The sequence below is a fragment of the Rhinolophus sinicus genome, chromosome 16, assembly GCF_057876585.1.
Source record: "Rhinolophus sinicus isolate RSI-liver-muscle chromosome 16, RSI-T2T, whole genome shotgun sequence".
Lineage (NCBI taxonomy): Eukaryota > Metazoa > Chordata > Mammalia > Chiroptera > Rhinolophidae > Rhinolophus > Rhinolophus sinicus.
Genome location: NC_142516.1, coordinates 180,404,385 through 180,410,651, shown reverse-complemented (window position 1 = coordinate 180,410,651; position 6,267 = coordinate 180,404,385).

Genomic DNA, 6,267 nt, shown 5'->3' with positions numbered 1-6,267 from the left:
GAGCTTACTGTGGGGGAAAATTTACAGCAAAAAAATAAGAAGACTTCCCTGAAGAGCCAGAGGAATCCATGAAGAAATGAAGTGTGCCAAGAGAATCCAAAAATAGGAACACTATCAAGGTCTGAAACCTGTGATGTCAACAGCCAGCATACTGAAGCTGGGTTTGCACGTATATGCCAAGGAAGGAGACAACGGGCTCTGTGAAACTCAGTTTTCATGGTTCATTTATATGGCAGGCAGAAGTGGAATACCAGCACCAAAAACCATCATCAACAAACTTAGTCAACAAATTGATGAAAATACTTCAAAGGAAGTATTGCTTAAAATAGCTCCCAGGTTTGTCCCTCAAATCTTTGCTGAATAACTTGCAGTCAGTAGTTGGCAGATATTTGTCCCATGGTGTTCTGTAATATGTTTGGAATCAACAGATAGAAAACCTGTTAGATCCCTAAAGAAACAAGTGACATCTAATTAAAAAAAAAAAAAAAAAAAAAGTCTGGAATTTTAACTCAAATAAAAATGCAATAAACATACTTTAAGGAAAAATAGATTTATTTGCCTTCTGTGTTAGGTTCCCATTGCTGCAGTTAACAAATTACCGCAAACTTGATGGCTTAAAACACAAATTTATCTTTTTACTTTTAAGTAGATCAGAAGTTCAGTAAGGGTCTCACTAAACTAAAATCAAGGTGTTAGCAGGGCTGTGTTTCTTTCTGAAGGCTCTAGGGGAGAATTTGTTTCCTGCTCATTTGAGTTAACAGAATTCAGTTCCTTGTGCTATCAGATTGAGAACCGTTCCCAGCTTCTGCAGGCTACCCACATTCCTTGGCTTGCGGCTACTTGGCTCCACCTTCAAAGTCAAAAACAGCAGATTCATTCTCTATCAGGCTTCCTAGTTCTTCAGTCTCTTCACTCTAACCCAGTTGGGAAAGGTTCTTTGTTTTTAAGGACGTGTATGATAGCTTGAGCCTTATTGGATAATCCCAAAAAATTGTACCATTTCCAGGCATGCACCCTTAATTACATCTGCAAATTCATTTTGCAGATGTAAGGTACTCTGTCCACAGGTTCAGGTGATGAGGGGGTGGACATCTTTGGAGGAATATTATTCTGCCTATCACACATATTAAATGGCCAATCCATCATCCGTAAACAGAAGAATGAGGAGGGACATGGATATAATTCAGACAACATTTAGAAAAAGGAACTGACACTTGCTTACATGACAGAGAACGTGAAACAACTACAGGCAGTTGTGATGGTTTGGAAGATGAAGAATTCCCTCGGTGGCAAAGGCTGAAGATTGACAGACCCTCTTCTACTAACACCCTCCTTCTCCCATAGCTGCCTCCACTACATAGGGTTTAAAAACCAAAAATGCAAGTTTCAGATGATAGTACACAGAAATCTGAATTTTTATCATCCTCTATCCTAGTGTTTCTTTAAGTTTCATTTCTGGATCACCTACAAAAGAAAGACATAGAGTGATTGTTAATAATATAGATCTTTGGGACTGTCCCCATTGGTAAGAATTTGGGAAGTGTGGCCTGGAAAACTCTATTTTTTACAAGCTTCCAAAGTGATTATTATTCACAAAATTTAAAAATCGCTGCTATAATAGATAGAGGTACCTTTAGAAATCAGATTTTGAACCATTAAAAGACATTGGATGAAACAGAGAACAAAATGCTACAAGAGGTAAATATACAGTTACATTTACTAATTACCTCTTTTTGTTGTTGTTCACTATCTAAAAGACAAAAAAAATAAAATTAAAAAAAAATGTCCTAACAAAGGACTCCAACTATTTCTCTCTACCTTATACCTATCACTAAATATTTTATTTTGAGAAATTAAGTAGACTGGCCTAGTATACACTAAGATATAGGCAGTACTCTTAAAACTGTATCAATAGAGAAAAGTCAAATGATTAATAATTTTAATCTATTATTTTCAATTAAAAGAACCTATTAATTTAACAATCATTTGGAGCAATTGTTCAATCTGTTCTTGGACATCTAGTGGGGATGTAATACTTCAATTTTTATATTAATCTCATATTGATGTTCTGATCCTAAACAAATAAACAAAGAATTTAAGGTGTCTGTGGAGGGATCAACTATTTTCGTTCACATTATTTTAAATCAGACTGAAATTGTTCTTTCATAGTCCATGTCTTTGTTGTGTGATGTGAAGATAAAGTGCATGAAGATATTTTCAAATAACTTTTCATTTCCATTGATTTCTTAAATAAATACTTTTTTATAAATGAAATCACACGTTGGAAGCAGTAATAATATTTCAAAACTATCACACATCAGAGGACTTTATTTTTTAATTCTAAGTAAAACACCAAAGTATGATGAATTCTTAGGTTTGCAAGAAGCAATATGAAATAAATTTAGCTGCATGACAATTAGCTTACTCATCTCTGTTCCATCTTCCCATGGAAACAGGGAACAATTTTAAGGACATTTAAAAACCAATAGCAAATTTCCAGTATTGTTTTTCTATGGTAATAGAAAACAAAAAACAAAAAACAAAACAAAACAACAACAACAAAAAAAACTAAGTAATTCAGTCTTGCCACAGAAACATCACAGAGAGATTCCTAACAGGATATTCACAAATGCCTAGCCTTGTAAAGGTGTCAGTGTGATCTACATATATGCACAGGAAAACCCACAAGCTTGGGCTTTCTGTCATCCTGAATCACTCCTTCATTCTCTAGAGGATAATGGGACCCAAATTAATGAGTGGTAGCAGAACCCATCAAGGTTTGTGAAAGAAAGATACAAGTAAAACTGCATAGACTCACTGTGTCAGAGACAGTATAAAACAACAAATTTAATATCATACACAGAGCAAATAACAAATATTGAAATGGTTTCTAGAGGCAGGGATGAGGAAAGAGACAACACAATCAGGAAATATTCTATGTCAAGTGTCACCATTTTAAAACTTTGCAAGTTTTTACATGAAGTTTGTGAGGGTGAGGTGGTATTCCAATATATTTGTACAATGCCAAATTTATTAAAGATTTTACTTATCTTGGAACTAAGGTAATTATTTTACTTGTTCAATAGGTAAATAAAATGTATGTAAATCTTACCTGGTAACAAATTTATGGTACCTAAATTTCCAATTCACAAGATAATTGTGAAAACTTCATTAACTTGTGTATGTTCTTTGGTGAATTGTTATGGTCTTTGGCTCATTTTTAAATGGGGTTGTTTTGTTGTTGTTGTTGTTGTTGAGTTTTAAGCGTTTTTTGTATATTTTAGATAACAGTCCTTTATCAAATGGGTCTTTTGCAAATGTTTTATCCTAGACTATGTCTTGTCTTCTCATTCTCTTGACATTGCATCTCACATTGCAGAACTTCTTAATTTTAATGAAGTCCAGCTTATCAATTATTGCTTTCATAGATCAAGATTTTGGTGTTGTATCTAAAAGGCTTTCCCACTCCCAGTGTCATCTAGATTTTCCCTTATGTTGTCTTCTAAGAATTTTATAGTTTTCTTCCGAAAAAGATATACAACCCATGGTTTCTAGAGCTAAATTGTTTACTCCAATAATTGTAGATATTTCCAAAACAAAATATTACAAAAGAGTTTGAGAATTAAGTCATGAGTCATGTGATACAAATAATAATTTTCATAAGTACTCAAAGAAGACTAATAATGAGACTTGGCATTCAAGACCAAGTTGACACCTATCTCTCCACGAGGAGTTATACAGGGAATGAAGAACTGATCTTCCAAAATTTTACCCCACTCTACCACTGAATGATTATGAAAAAACTATCCATTTTCTGAAGCTTTGAGGGTATTGTAATCTGTGAAGTCACATAGAAAGGACCACACATTGAAAAAAAAAAAAAAAAATGTGGGACATTGCTCTGCTCCTACAGTGAGCAATCTTAAGAGAAAGCTGCTAAGGCATGTTGAAAATGTATTATAAAATAAACTGACAAGATATGGATAAAATATGCAGAGATTAAGGAAAAACTCAACAAAAATATGGTGATGTGTCATATTCCTGATTGCCAGATAATAAAAGTGTCAGGTATATTTCTATTTGAGTCCTAATGTAATGAATATTCCCAGGGATCTGTACAAAATGATCAATGTGTTAATCTTTTTGAAAATAAAAATGGTTTTAATAACCTCTTCCAAATATAATGAAAATTCTTGGAAATAACATGCATCAATTCTATTCGGGCTTTTAAAATAATTGCAAGAAGCTTACATAAATTTCTATGATTTGCTAATACTAACGCTCAGTCATTGAAAGGACAAAGGCAGAACCTCAAAGCACAGAAATTAAATAGTAGCTTTATTACATAAGTCTTTTTAAAACGGTAATTAATTGAAAACCAATTCAAGTGAAATATTGGTAAATTATTAAACTAACAGGACTATAAATTGTCATCTATCCTAATTCTCCAAATATAAGTACACACAGCTACATTAAGGAAATGGTTGGCTACAAGTAACACTATGTAAATGAATATAAAAAGTACATTTCTACCTAAACTAGATCTCATCTTTCTTGATTGTTTTTCTCCTTATATTTCAGTAAAATAGTGCAACATTTGTATAAGAAAATTCAGTCAGTACACTATTACTCAAATGGTCCTAAATAACAAAATGGTGTGACTTAGAATAAAGGCAAATCTAACTATGAATTTCTAGCTTTGTGAGTTTAAGTTAGAACCTTCTCTAATTATTCTTTTACCTTTTATTATATTTATTGGGGTGACATTGGTTAGTAAAATTATATAGGTTCAAGTGTACAACTCTATAATACATCATCTATACATCACATTGTGTGTTCACCACCCGGAGTCAATTCTCCTTCCATCTCCATATATTTGACTCCCTTTTCCATCTTCTACCACTCCTCTCCCTCTCTTACCCTCTGGTAACCACTAAACTGTTGTCTGTGTCTATGAGTTTTTGTTTATTTGTTTATCTTGTTCATTTGTAGCTTTCAGTTTTATATCCCACATATGAGTGAAGTCATATGGTTCTCGACTTTTTCTGTCTGACTTATTTTACTTAGCATGATAATCCGAAGATCCATCCATGTTGTCACAAATAACAATATTTAATCTTTTCTCATGGCTGAGTAATATTCTAGTGTATATATGTACCACATCTTCTTTATCCAATTATCTATCAAAGGACACTTCAGTTGTTTCTATGACTTGGCCACTGTGAATAATGCTGCAATGAACATAGGGGTACATATGTCTTTATGAATAAATGTTTTCAGATTTTTGGAGGTCGATACACAGAAGAGGGATTGCTGGGTCATGTGGTAATTCTATTCTTAATTTTTTGAGGAACCTCCATACTGTTTTCCACAGTGGCTGCACCAATTTACATTCCCACCAGCAGTGTATGAGGGTGCCTTTTTCTCCACAGCTTCTCCAAAACTTGTTACTTGTCTTGTTGATAATAGCCATTCCAACAAGTGGGAGGTGGTATCTCATTGTGATTTTGATTTGCATTTTCCTAACAGCTAGTGAAGCTAAGCATTTTTTCATGTATCTGTTGGCCGTTTGTATATCTTCTTAGGAGAAATTCTGTTCAGGTCCTCTGCCCATTTTTCAATTAGATTGTTTATTTTTTTGTTGTTGAATTATATGAGTTCTTTATATATTTTGGATATAAGCCCCTTATCAGAGGTGTTGTTTGAAAATGTGTTCTCCCATTCAGTTGGTTGCCTCTTTGCTTTGTTGATGGTTTCTTTTGCTGTGCAGAAGCTTTTAAGTTTGATGTAGTCCCATTCACTAATTTTTGCTTTTACTTACCTTGCTTTTGAGGTCACATTCAAAAAATCCTCTTCGAACCCAAGATCCATAAGTTTAGTACCTATGCTTTCTTCTATGCAATGTTTCATGACTTATGTTTAGGTCTTTGATCCATTTTGAGTTAATTTTGTTATATGGTGACAGATAGTAGTCTGATTTAATTCTTTTGCACGTGGCTGTCCAATTCTCCCAGCACTATTTATTGAAGAGGCTTTCTTTTCTACATTGTATATTTTTGGTTCCTTTGTCAAAAAGTATCATCCCATATATATGTGGGGTTTTTTCTGGGTTCTCAATTCTATTCCATTGATCTGTTTTTCTACCAATGACATGCTGTTTTGATTATTGTCATTTTGTAGTACAAGCTGAAGACAGGGAGTGTGATTCCTCCAGCTTGTTCTTTTTTCTTAGGATTGTACTTGCTATTCAAGGTCTTTTGTGATTCC